Source organism: Geospiza fortis, unplaced genomic scaffold, assembly GCF_000277835.1.
Source record: "Geospiza fortis unplaced genomic scaffold, GeoFor_1.0 scaffold474, whole genome shotgun sequence".
In the NCBI taxonomy this organism is placed as follows: Eukaryota; Metazoa; Chordata; class Aves; order Passeriformes; family Thraupidae; genus Geospiza; species Geospiza fortis.
The window spans coordinates 66,523-79,384 of record NW_005054661.1 but is presented as its reverse complement, the minus strand read 5'-3'; the positions used below and the strand labels follow the sequence as shown (position 1 = coordinate 79,384).

At 54.3% G+C, this 12,862-nt stretch overlaps 1 protein-coding gene across 34 annotated transcripts in view; it reads right to left on the bottom strand.

Moving 5' to 3' along the window:
• Positions 1-12,575, bottom strand: part of PCBP3 (poly(rC) binding protein 3) — a 50,833-nt gene extending 38,258 nt beyond the window's left edge. For 30 of the 34 annotated variants that reach the window (XM_031064941.1, XM_031064972.1, XM_031064951.1 and 27 more), the window contains exons 1-3: positions 12,478-12,575; positions 6,368-6,442; positions 5,141-5,251 (exon numbers count right to left, since the gene is read on the bottom strand). The gene's annotated coding sequence lies outside the window, so the exon portion shown is untranslated. Of the gene's footprint in view, positions 1-745; positions 837-5,140; positions 5,252-6,367; positions 6,443-12,477 lie in introns of all 34 variants that reach the window. The other 4 variants (XM_031064942.1, XM_031064943.1, XM_031064944.1 and 1 more) reach the window with 4 other exon arrangements.
• Positions 12,576-12,862: the final 287 nt, after the last annotated feature.

Sequence of the window (12,862 nt, the reverse complement as noted above, 5' to 3'; positions counted from 1 at the left end):
AAATCAAATGAATCAGGGTTGGGGGTTTCATTACGTAGCCACAGTAATGATTAACATCCCTGTTATTTTAGTGTCCACTCCTTGAAGGCAATTCCATTTGTGCCATTCCCACCCAAGAGCACACACAAGTGACACATGTCAAAGCCTGAGCTGCAAATCACGGAATTTAGGAACAGCTGGATATTCTGGTTAAGGAAGAGATGGATAGATGGATGCCCCCCTACACACGGTAGCACTGGCTGCTGGGCATGGGTAAAATGTAATTTAACTAAAATAACTAATTTAACTATTTAATAAATAGTTTAACTGAAGCGCACGCTTCGAGAACGACGATTTTGCAAAACAAAGTTGCAGCAAGATTTGTCAAATTTAACCCACAAAAAATATTTGGAAATTTATTTTTTTTTTTGCAAAAACAAAAAGAAAAAGATATTTGGCAAAATAATTTCCCAGAAATATTTTGGGAATTTCTCCTAGGAGAGACTTGGGGAGCAGCCGCTAACTTAAGGGAACCTCATTGCTCGCGTGCCGATGTCTCCCATATTCCCGCCTCACACTGCCACAGATGTAAATTTCCTCCAAGAGAGATTCCCTTAGAACTGCTCCTAAGCATTCAAAGCTCTTCCAACCCACACCAGAGCCCAGGACCCATGTCATTCCAGGACTCTTCCCTGACCTACAGTGGTGGGAAAAGTTGCCTGCGGCGGGTGGTCTTCCACCAAGACAATCTATTAATTCTCCTTACCTTTCCCAAAGAACCGCTTTCGTGCCGCTTTGGCGGGAGGGGGATCCAGACAGATGGCCAGTCTTTTCACGTTTGGAAAGGATGAAAAATGCTACAGGGGGGAAAAAAAATCCCAGTGATTTTTTTCTTATTCCGCTGTTCAGCGCAGAAGGGCTCCCAACCTCATTGGCCCTGGGAGATCCACCACGTGGCATGGGATGAAGGGCACGTGACCTATTTTCTCCCAAATCCCTGGGTCTGCTGGAAAGGGGGATGCACCCACTGCTGATGCTCTTGTCATTTCATGGACTTTGATTTATTTATTTATTTTTATTATTTTTTTTTAAGGCCACTGAGCAAATCTGGATGCCCTGAGGCGATGAGGGCGAACCAGCCAACACTTCCAACACGAAGGAGAAAGGATCTCAGCATCAGACGAGCTCTGGTGCGCTGCCCATGTGCAGGGGGAAATTTAGGCATGTTTTAGAGGATGCCTGCCCACCCAGTGCAGGGCCAGAGCCTCCAGGAGGGACAGGAGGGCTGTGCTAAACCCTCCATCTCAGAGGCAGCAGCACTCTGGTGGGAAGGAGCAGGCTGAAGCCCTGCCTGCACATCCCAGAGTCCAGCTGGCTCCCTGCAGGAAGTGGGTGTGTTACAACTGCTCCATCACCCAAACCAGATGATCTCGTGCCCCAGTGTTGCTCCTGACCCCTCCTCAGCTGTGCCCATCCTCTGCTGCCCTCCTGGCTGATGCACCCAACAACTGCTCCAAAAGACGACAATCTCCTCCTCTGGAGGCTCCTGGAACAGCTTTCTGGGAAGCTGGACCAAGAGCAGGGAGGGAGCGTGGCACACTCCGCGTGGGCACTGCCCGCTCCCACCAGCCCTTGGCCACGCCAGGCCCAAAAGGTGTTTCAGTGTCCCGCCCCACAGACGCTCACCCAGCCCAAAATGCAGCACAATTCTGGGCATCCCAAAAAGATCCACAAGACTCTGTGGAGCAAAGAAAGCCAAGCCACTGCTCTCAGTATCTGATTTTGACTGGTGCTGGGGGTGTCCCCTTGTCCCAGCTCTGAGCCACCGCATCCCAGCTGGCCATGGTCCACAGGCCAAGCATCTCCTGTCCTTCCCTCAGTAGCCAGGGCAGGTACCAGCCCTTTGGTGTCCAGACATTCCATCTGGGGAAGGGAAAAGGAATTTTTGGAGCCCTCAGATACCCTCACGTTTTGTCCATCAGAGCTCAAGCCAGCTGGACCAGCCAGAAGAGGCATTTTTCTGGCAACCCAAGTCTCACTGGGCTGTGCCAACTCTTGGCTGTGCCACCTTTCCATGCCACACCTGTTCACCTGAAAGCTACGGCCAAATCTACCTTGGGCATCTACCCTTGGTAGAGCCCTTCTGCAGAGCAGCTGTCCCCAGCCACCCCATCACCCAAGGGCTCAAGACCTTTTATCCAGGGGGGGCACCTAAGGCTCCTGGGAGGACCAGCTGAGCTTGGTGAAGCAGCCATAGCCACCTCCAGCCCTTCTTGGCATCACCACCATGTTCCAAATGCTGGTTCTTCCTTGCAGATGTTCCCCTTCCACGGCTCTGCACAGAGACGGGAAGCATCAGAAGCACAGCCCCTAATTCCGGATTCTTCCTGAGGCCAGACTGTCTCACCATGCTGTTCCCAAAACCACAAGTACAGCCACAAAAGGCCTCAAACAGTGTAGAAAAGTGCAGGGTTCCACCCAAATCCTCTCTGGCTCGGAGGGTCACGCTCCAGCCAGATCATGGGGCACTCTATTCCAATAAATACACACTGAGGGAGAAACTCCCCACACTAAAATTTTCAAGTGCAAACTATGGGCACAGCCCAAGGCACCCAGCTCGTCGCTTGCCGTTCCCATGTTTTCTGGTGGCCACAGGGAAGAAACCTGAGCACCCTGGGATAGTGGAAGGTGTCCCTGCCCATGACAGGGGTTTGGAACGAGATGACCTTTAAGGTCTGTTCCAACCCAAAGCATTCCATGATTCTGTGGTTCCAGGAACCCCCACCTCATCTTTCAGCCCCCTCCTCCTTCCCCAGCAAAGCTAAAGCTGGGTCCCCAGTAATCTTCCCAATAATTATATAATAGAGAGGCAGCGGATAAATCATTTCAGGCCACTGTGCCGACAGAAAGCAAGCTGGATTAAAAGATCAGAACAAGCAATACTTAGATTAAAATGGTTTGTTATTTTCAGCTGCGGGAAAAAATCTGTGGCTAAAGCACAGAAGACGCGAAGCAAAGGAGCATCATCTTCTTTCCCCCCAAAACCCGATCTTTTTACATATCAGTCAAGACAAGTTCTAAGTTTCCAACCTCAAATCAGGTTTTGCTTCCCAACAGGTGAAAAAATGCACTTTGCCAGTTCATATGACATTTTAGCTAAAGATTAAGAGATGCTTCAAGTTGTATTTTGCCCACATGAAGCCATGAGAGCCCTTAACTCAGGAGAACCAGCGCATGGCTTGGCAGATAACGTCACTGCCTACGAAAAATGTGGCTCCTGGCATGATGGGCACCAACCCCTTTCCCTTGTCCCATGCCTCCCCACACCCCCGAGCTGATGGCAGGCGCTTGCCAGGCTTACCAGCAGTGCAGAGGTGGCAGTGGCAACTGGGAGAAGCCCATCAGACAGTGGGATGGCTCTCTACAGGGACCTATATGTTGTCCCCCTAGCCCCCAGCAAGGTCAGCGGCCCCGGGTGCTATGCTCTGACTGATGGCTTTGGAAAGGCGTGAAGGGGAGGCAGGAACAAAAGGGGGAGAGAGGGAGGTGGTGCTGGGGGCCGAGCTCTCCGCAGGGCATGGCGCTCATCAGCCCAGTTCGGATCGATGGGTGATTCACCTTCAAGTTCAGATTGAGCAGAAGGGTCAAACTAGGAAATGGTTTGGCACTGGCAGGCACGTCCCCATCACCACCCTGCAGCCTCATGCCACAGCTGTTTGCCTTGCTGGAATGCACAATTCCCACCCGACAGCATCTCCAGAATCAGCATTCCCACCTGAGCACATTGCTAACCACGCAGAGTCTCCATCTTCCAGCATCAGCAGCGACCACTCATCCCATCACCTGGATGGGAGATGGAGCAGCAGTTTTTTCAGTGTAAAGTCCCAGAAAAACCTGAGTTGGAAAGGATCCACAAGGATCATCGAGGCCAGGTCCTGGCCCTGCAAAGGACAATGCCCACAATCCCACCTTGTGCTCTTCCAGGTGCCTCTCCCAGCTGTAGTTTTGCTATAAAAATGTCATGGTACCACACACACAGGATCAGCCTCGAGTTCCGACGATGGAATCCCATGGGGCAAGAGGTCCAAGACACAGCCTTGGGGAGGGCTTGGACAGAGACGAGCACCAGGCTCCTCTCCCTCCTGTGCATGTGGGAGAGGGGCTGGGACACAGACCTGGGAGAAGGGATAGGATGGTGGACAGGGAGCATGAGAAGGCAGAAAAGTTATGTCAGAGGCCTTACCAGAGGGAGATGGGAGCTATGAGATGTTGTGATGCTCACCAAAATTTCACCTTATATTATAGAAAAGTGTATTCACTAAAGCCAGAGGACAAAACACACTTGCTGGACAGGTGATGGCAGAAACTCAGACAGACACAACCAGTACCCACCACATCACCAGAGGCCATGGGTAAACCTCCTCACAGTTTTCTTTGGCAAGTTCTATCCTTGCTGCACCTTACTGGGTCACCTGTGGCTCCGCTGGGAAGCCTCCATCCCCCTATCCAAAACACACCCTTGTGCTGCAGGTGCAGGCTGTTTGCTCTGGCCAGTCTCTCCCGATGTTTTCCGGGCAGAAAACAGGGATAAGTGACACTCATAAAAGGAATGGGAGAAAAGAGAAATGGGTTTGTCTGTCGGTACATTTCTGCTTTATGGAGCTGTCTTCTCCCTCGGAGACACGCATCCTCCCCTCCACTAATGGAAATGTTGCCCTGCCATCCATTCGTGCCAGTCAATGCCTGGGACAACACGATGGCCTAGGGCCACTCCGGATCTATTTTAGTCACAAAAGCAGAGTGGCTGATGAAAATCACCCCCGTCTCTGCACTTCCCAGCTTAGCTCTTTCACTGGTTTTAATGGAACGGCCAGCGTGGCGGAAAGCAGGTGGCGAGGGCGGAGACGGCGGGCTGAGAGACCTGCACAGATGCAGGAGAGAGGCCCCAGCACCCTCCCTGCGGGTGTTTTACAGCCTGAGAAACCTCCAAAGATCCCTCCTCCCAAGATTTGCCCAGAGAAGCTGTTGCTGCCCTGTCCCTGAAGTGTTCTGGGCCAGGTTGGCTGGAGCCTGTGGAAGTGTCCCCATGGAACAAGATGAGCTTTAAGGCCCCTTCCAATCTGAGCCATTCTGGGATTGTATGACTTGGAAAGGACCTTACCTTACCCTACAGGATGGCCTCAAGCTCCAGAGTGATTCCTGGGAAGGTCTGGCTGCACCAGAAAAGGGCATGCTGAGCATGGGGGGGAACCCAGCAGTCCACGGCACAAGCCTGCAGACAAGGACACAGCAGAGGTTAAGGCGCGGCACAGAGGAAAGACCAAAGCTGCTTAATGTGAACTTGAGAGACAAGTAAAACACAGACTGGGTTGGGGGTCAGGGGAGAATGATCAAGAGCATCACCTCCACGTTGTGTTTAGGCAAACATGTTTGGGCAAATCCTCAGCATCCACCAACCACAGGAAATCATCCTGTGGAGGAGGAGATCCCTGGAATGCCAGAGAGACTCCACGGTGCTCAGAGCCCAGCAGACCTCCTCTGTGGTCACCTGCCTGTGGCTGTGCCCAGCTGTGGAGCCAGGGGCCTGCTTCCTGCAGAAATCCAGCGGTGCTGGAAAGGATCCAGCACGTTTCAGCACCATGGGTTCCAGGTGCCAGCTGGATTTTTGCTGCTGCTCCCAATAAGTTAACTGGGGCATGCACTACCCGTCAATACAATCAATGGAGCAGCCTCAGCCACTAATAAACGGAGTGCCAGAGGGCTGGAAAACCTCTCCACTGCCCAGAATATTCCCCAGGCAGCAGGGTGGGTGAGCTGCAGATCCCCTGCTTGAACTTGGCGCTGCTCTTAGTGTGCTGGGGCACCTTATGTGTTAACAGGGAAAACCTGCCTCTCCCGGTGACTCAGCAACCTCCGTGCTCATCCCCAGTGACCTCGGCACTTCCCTGCCATGGGAAGGAGCTGGTGAGTGGAAGGGGAGCCCATGGGACCTCCTGAGGTCAGTCTTCAGCCCTGCTGATGCTCACAACAGCATCAGCACTAAGGTCAGAGCGGGTTGCCCCGGGCTTTATCCCTTTGGGGCCGAAAACCTGCAAGGATGGAGCATACACAGCCTCTCTCAGGAACCAGCTGTCCTCAGAATTTATGGTTTTTCTCAACAGCTCTCTCCATGTCCTCCAAGATACTGGCTATGGCCCCAGCTGCTGTCACCTACAAGCAGCACAGGTGCCAGGATGGACTCTGAGGGATTTCCCTGCTCCCCACTGAGCCTACACCAGCCAGATCAATTTTAAATCCCAGTAACTGCTGCAGTCGCAACATCCAGTCCCATGGGCTCTGGCCAAAACGAAAAGCCTGGAAAGGATGGAAGCCTCAAAGTGAGACTCACCGTTGGAGGACCCGCAGGGCCAGGTCAGGGATCCCGTGGAGCTGGTGGTCAGCAGGGCAGGAGGCAGGGAAGGATCTGGAAGACAGCACATGCTGAGGAGCCCAGGCAGCCCCCCCACCTGGAATCCACAGAGCATCCTCCCAGCCCTGCTGCCGTGGCCAAGGGCAACACAGGGAACAGGGAAGCCCAGGGCCAGATCAGAGGAGTCCTTTGTAATTGTTTTATTCCAATCAGTACCAATTGCTGGTCGCTGATTCCAGGATTGATAACAAGAAGGGAAAATCCTCATCACGGCACCAGTCTCACCTACATACCCATGAAAAGGGAGCTCAGGCAAGCATTTAGCAATGCTGGAAGGACAAGGGGTTGCAAGGAAACCCCAATCCTTCTTCCCAAAGCCAGTGTGGGCACAAATCAACCTGCATCCCATACATTCATGGGGGAAGAGACTTGTCCTTATCTTCTGAGTCCTAGGTTTGAGTTTATCCGAAGGCAAGGCTTAGCATCCAGCGAACTCAGCATTAAGGAATTTTTTAGCAGCTTTCTTAATCAAAAATGGGTCCATCTTTCAGCAGCTCTGCTCCTTGTTATGTCCCACCCCTTCCACGCAGCAAGCTGCAGGTGAGATGCCAGCCATGCCCCTGTGCTCCTGCAGCAGGCACCAGTGCACACGCAGGAGGTGCTCTCTGCCATCAGCGTGCAGGTCACCTCCAGGCACACAGGTTTGCTGCTGCACTGGGACAACCTCAGCTCCAGCACAGGCAAGAGTGAACCTCAAGCAACCCAAAAGCAGCGCCCAGGTAGAAACCTCAGCACTGCCAAGGACACCTGGGCTGCTTTAAGCACCATCTGACAACTCCAGTGGGGCTGTTTCCACGACATTCTGCTGGGCACAGCCATCCAGCACCTGCCACATAGCACCACAGTAGCTCCTTCCTCACCACTGACCAGTCCAAGGCACTCAGGAATTGTCCTAAAAGGTATCATGAGATGGATAAACAACATTTGGGCTGCTGGGGGACTATCACCCTTGCCATCTCCCAGATCCTCTCTCCAGCATGGCTAAAGGCCCTGCACCTTGTGGCTGCCCTGACAGTAAAAGCAAAGGAACCAATTGAATTTTTTTTCCTGGTTGCTCTCTCCAGTGAAGAATGCATTGCCAGGAGAGGCAGTAGTAGGCTTCTCCCACCAAAAACTTTCCATCTGCTGATCCACGGCAGTGGAGAGCACAGCTCCATCCCTGCATGGCCAGCTCGCCTGCTGGCTCTCATGGACTACATCCCATCAGGAAATTTGGTCAGGAATGTTCAAAAGCATCACTCAGGATGCTGAAGGAGTCATTTCTGAACAGCAGAGTGCCCAAATCCTAGCAAAATCCCGCCTACTGCTCCCAGACAAAAGCACCAGAGGGTGCAAGGAATTCCAATGCACCGATGTGACCAATGCCAAAAATCAGCCTCTGGAGACTACAGGATTTCACTGCCCTTAACTCATCCCAGTGAGGCCACAGGGACCCAGGGGCTGGGCAGCACCTGCAGCTTGATGACCCCACCTGCACTGGAGCCCTCGGCCACCCCATTCCAGGGGGCTCGAAATTTGGTCTGGGATGGGAACGGAGGAAACACAGACACAGGGACAAATCTGGGGCCATCAGCAGAACGCCAAGGGGAAGGACCCAGGGCAGCTCCTTGCTCATGCCCAGCTTCCAAGGGGGGATGGTGGTACTTCCATGTGGGGGCAGCTCCCATGCCTGGTCCCACAGGGCTGTGAAAATTCCCTGCTTTCCCACACCCCCAAATACCACAGCCCTACTCCACACCACTCCCCTTTCCCAAAAATACGAAAGCCTGCTGTGACACCCACCCTGCCTCTCCTGCAAACTCAGGACTTCAGCTTCCCCTCCCTGCTGAGTCCCTGGATTTTTGTGACCATCAGGAACCTTCCTTGGGATGTTTGGGACCATGGGGCACATGTGTAAGGTCCAAGCTCTGCAGAGAGCGTGGAGAGCTTGGAGAGGTCCTATAGCTTTGCTGTGACCCTCCAGGGAAAATCCAAGATCTTTTGGAAGGCATGCTGTGCAACGGTGAGGGAGGGATGGGATGGGGATGGGAATGGCTGCGATGGGATGAATGGTATGGGGATGAGACGGGATATGATGGGATGAGATGTATGGAATGGGGCAGGATAGGATGGGATGGAATGAGATGAGATGGGAATGGAGATGAGATGGGAATGGAGATGGGATGGGATGGGATGGGGATGTTCTCCCACCATACCACCAAACCCTGATCCATAGTACACCCCAAAGGCAGGAATACCAGTGAGATGGCTCCATCTGCATTGACCCCCAAGCTGCCAGCCCCCTCTGTGCTGGAGGGAACTCCCCTTCCCTCCCCTGGGGATGCAGCAGCCCCCACACTGCCGGGATCTGCTTTGCTCTGGGGCTCTGGGCGCCACCGCTCCCTGTGCAGGGACAGAGGGATCCTCCCCTGACCTGTGTTCCCATCACCCGCCTGCCCGGGTGCTCCACGCAGACAGAGGCAATGATTTTGAGGTCCCAGTGAACAAGCTGTCGGGATGCATCAGCCTCAAAGAGCAGCCCTCAGAGCTGCCTTCTCCTCCCATGCGCTGCCAGGGCGAGGAAAACCAAATCCAGCTTCGAGCACACACACGCACGCACACACACACACACCGCGTCGCCGGTGCCTGAGATTTTCCAGGCTTTGAACCAAAAATCCTTGCAAACCTTACCCACAAGGAGGGGGAGGCAGCGAGCCTGGGGCGGGGGTCGGAGGGGAGGCGCCGCCCAGCTGGCAGAGGGGCAGCCCCACGGGCAGAGCCCCGTGACGTGATGGAACCTGAGCGCTGCAGAGCCGTCAGGAGCATGGGCAGAGATGAGCCGAGAAAAGCCATGAGCAGAGCTGACATCTGCCCCCTGGGTGGGTACCTAATGAGCGGAGACACTGTCCATTTGTGGAGATGAGGAAAAGTTAAAAGATTTCCAAGCTGACACCTGGCAGTCTCCCTCAGTGTCCCTGACCACACAGCAGGGGAAGGAGAACAGCGGTCGCCCCCCGGCCCTGCAGGGGTGGGTGAGCTCGATGGCCGTGGGGTTGACATCTCAGCAGCTCATCCACACTGCCCAAATCTCCCCTACTTGTGTTTTTCTGCCACCTTAAAAGAGAAACTGGTGCTTTATAGGAGCTGGGGGTGGTGTAGTCTGGCAGGGTCCCATGCCACCCCATACCCCAGGAAAAGGCAGCAGCATGGCAGGGAGCACATTCCAGGGTCTAGCAGCATGCCAGACCTGCTCTAGGCTGCGATCTGGGCACGGGCAAAGGCTCCTCATATCCTGTGGTCCCCACATCCCAGGAGTGGGATGGCACTCAGCAATGCCTCAGCCCCCGGCGTGGCCCAGCAGCCCCCCCATGCTTCCACAAACCTAGTTCTGTCAGTCCCTATAAACCCAGCCTCCCTAAGCCCACTTGTCACAGGCTCTTCTGTAACTCACCTCCAGCCCCTTCCCTACCCACCACCTTCCACTGGTGACAAGACAGGAGCGATGGAGCAGGAGAAGGGAGAGCCCTGTATCACTCCAATCACCTCCCAGCTTTCCCCTCAGGAAAACCTGGCTCTAAAAGTACTTGTGAGCCAGCAAACAGCCCCATTCCCCCCAAAACCCACAGTGAAATGCTCTTCTCCCCACCTGCCTGCCTGCTTTCCTAAAGGCCAAGTGGATTTACAGAGAAAATATCTCTCTGCAAGCATCCTGGCTGAAAGGGGAGATCCTGGAGCATCCTCAAGGCTTTTCACCAGCAGCTCAAAAACACTGACATTACTTCACATGATTTTCACCACCTCCATCAGCAAACAGTCTCAGGTCTAAACCCCATTACAAGCATGACTTTCACCTGCCTGGCTCCAGGGATTTTTGCTCCTTTCCAACAAATACAGCCAGAAATGCCCAAAAGAAGGGTGCAACCCTTTCCCTGGGATGCCTGGGAGTACAAAGAGCAGCTGGGTTCAGGCTGCTCTTCCCTGGCACCCGCTCACCTGCTGGGCTCCAGCAGCTGGAGCAGCCACAAATCCCCCTGTAAGCCAGGGAAGGGACTAATCTCCTAGAGGACAAATCGGTTGGCAAGGGGGGGGAAGCTCAACATTCCACGTTTTCCTCCCTCCTCTGGCAAACCCAGCAGCACCCAGCATACCCAGAGGGATCACAGCACTCCCAGGGGCAGAGGAGGCACCAGGAGTTTGGGGACCTGGTGGAGACCCAGTCTGGGGACAAGCAGACATTCAGGTCACAGCGAGCTAAGCCTTACATGCCCTGTGCAGAGAGGGGCAGCAGCTGGTGTGTCTCTGTGGAAAACCACATCTGGTGAGCTCTTAAAACTTCCAAAATGCTCTCCAGCCATGACGGGCTGAGGCTGCTTCAAGACTGAGAGGTCCTTGGTGGGTGTGGAAAGCCGGAGGAGCAGCCACTGGGATGAGGTGGGTTACCCACAGTGGAATTCCTTGTCCTTCCTCACTGTTGGAGGAGGATGAAGTCCACTGGAGAGAGTTAGTCCAGGTTCACAGGATGAGATCTAGAGAGCCAAACACGCTCTCTCCAAAACACAGATATCCCCAGAAGGACTGGGAATGACAACGTGCCGATGTCAAAGCCCCACAGCAGATCCCACCATGGACATCACCCACAGCCACGCTCACGCCATGTCCTTCAGAAAGGTGTTTCTGCCCCAAAGACCCCAAACCACAGGTCAGCCCAAGGACACACTGCCTGGTCCCGCTCCTGGGGCCATCCACAAGCGCCAGCCCTTTCCAACTCATTTTCCTTCTGCTCCAGAGGCCAGGGAAAGTAAGAAGGTCAGCAAATTTCGTGCCACCCTTTATTCATCTGGGTTGTGTTCTCTTCTTTCTTGTGCCCCCTCTTCCCTTGCCTAAGGGCTGGAAAACTCCTCCTGTGTGCTTGCAAGGGACAAATGACTCGCCAGATATTGTCAGCCCTACTCAGAAAGCTCCAAGGCGGGAGCGCTGATGAGGACAGGCACGAGAGCTCTCAGAAACGCTTGGAAGGAGGAGGCTGCAGCCCAGGGAGAGGATGGAAAAGGTACAGGCTGGGATGTGCAGCATCTGGGTTTGGATTGCACCCTGCACCTCAGATGGAGGATCATGAATGGCCAGCAGAGCCTGGGGAAGCCCTGATGAGGTGTGATACCCACAAGTGCGGCACAGCACCAGTGCCACCTCCCTGGGTGCCGCTGCACACCCAAAGGAATGGCCTGGGACAGAGGGTAAGCCATTGGTGTGTCCCTGGGGATCATGGCCACTCAAGCTGTGCAGTCAAAACAGGCAATTTCAAGTCCCCCACAAATCCATCCCCATGTCCTGGAGGGGAGATTTGGGAAAAATCCCAAAATTTCCCTGAGAGAACCCCAGAAAAACCTGTTTTCCAGGTAGGGAAACTGAGTCACAGAGGAAACCACCACGGACAGGCTTGCCTGTCCCATGGAGCCACACAGCGCCAGGGAAGGGCTTCATTTCCCAGATACCCCGGGCTCATGTCGCCATGCCCTGCCTTCATGCTATCAGTCCAATAAAAGCCTTTAAATAGGGAATTGTTTCTACATTTTAAGGAAAGTTTAGAGGCACAGAGTGAGTGAGCATCTCTGGAGGTCTCTGGCCCAGCTCCCACCCTGAGCAGGGTCACTCCAGAGATGGATTAGGCTGCCTGGTATGAAATTACTCCACCCTGGAACCTCAAAGCTTTTCCCAAGCCCTCCATTTTCTGCCTGTACACAAGGAGATGTTCCCTGGATACCCTCAGCCACTGCCATTGCCCAGAGGCCTCATTTTTATCCTTTTCAGAGCACACTGGACAGCAGGCACCTCATCACAGATCATCACCTGGATAAAAGGGGACCACTTCACGGTGCTGCCCACAGTGGTGACATCCCCCTACCCACGGTTGTGACCCCATGGCCACAGCAGAGTCCAGCCTGGAATGGCCGCCAGCCTGCGTGACCTGTGCCGGGGGGACACGCCACCATCATCCCAAGGGTCCCCTGGACAGCCCCAGGCCCGGGGCGGGGCTGTTCCTGCCTCCTCACCTCTGGAGTGGGCTGCAGGCACAGCACAACCTGGCGGCACATCTGGCAGCGTTGGAAGGCTGGTGCTGCAGCTGGATGGGTGGCTCCCTCCCTGCGGAATAAAGGGACGAGAGTCAGTTATGGAGCAAAAGCATCCTCCAAACAATGCGCCCCCCCACAGGTCCCCATCGTGGGGACACCCACACAAGCATCTGAACCCGTGCCAGAGATGTCACCACCACAATTCTCTCAGGACAAGCAAGCCCTAGATGCAGCTTTCCCCAGCCCAGCTGAGCAGAGTCCTATAAGGCATGATCAGAGGCCTCTGGGGCACTTGGATTTTCAGGAAATCATCACCTTGTGCTGAGAAAGTAGGGACAAGAGGGTTTGCTCCTTGGTGGCAGGG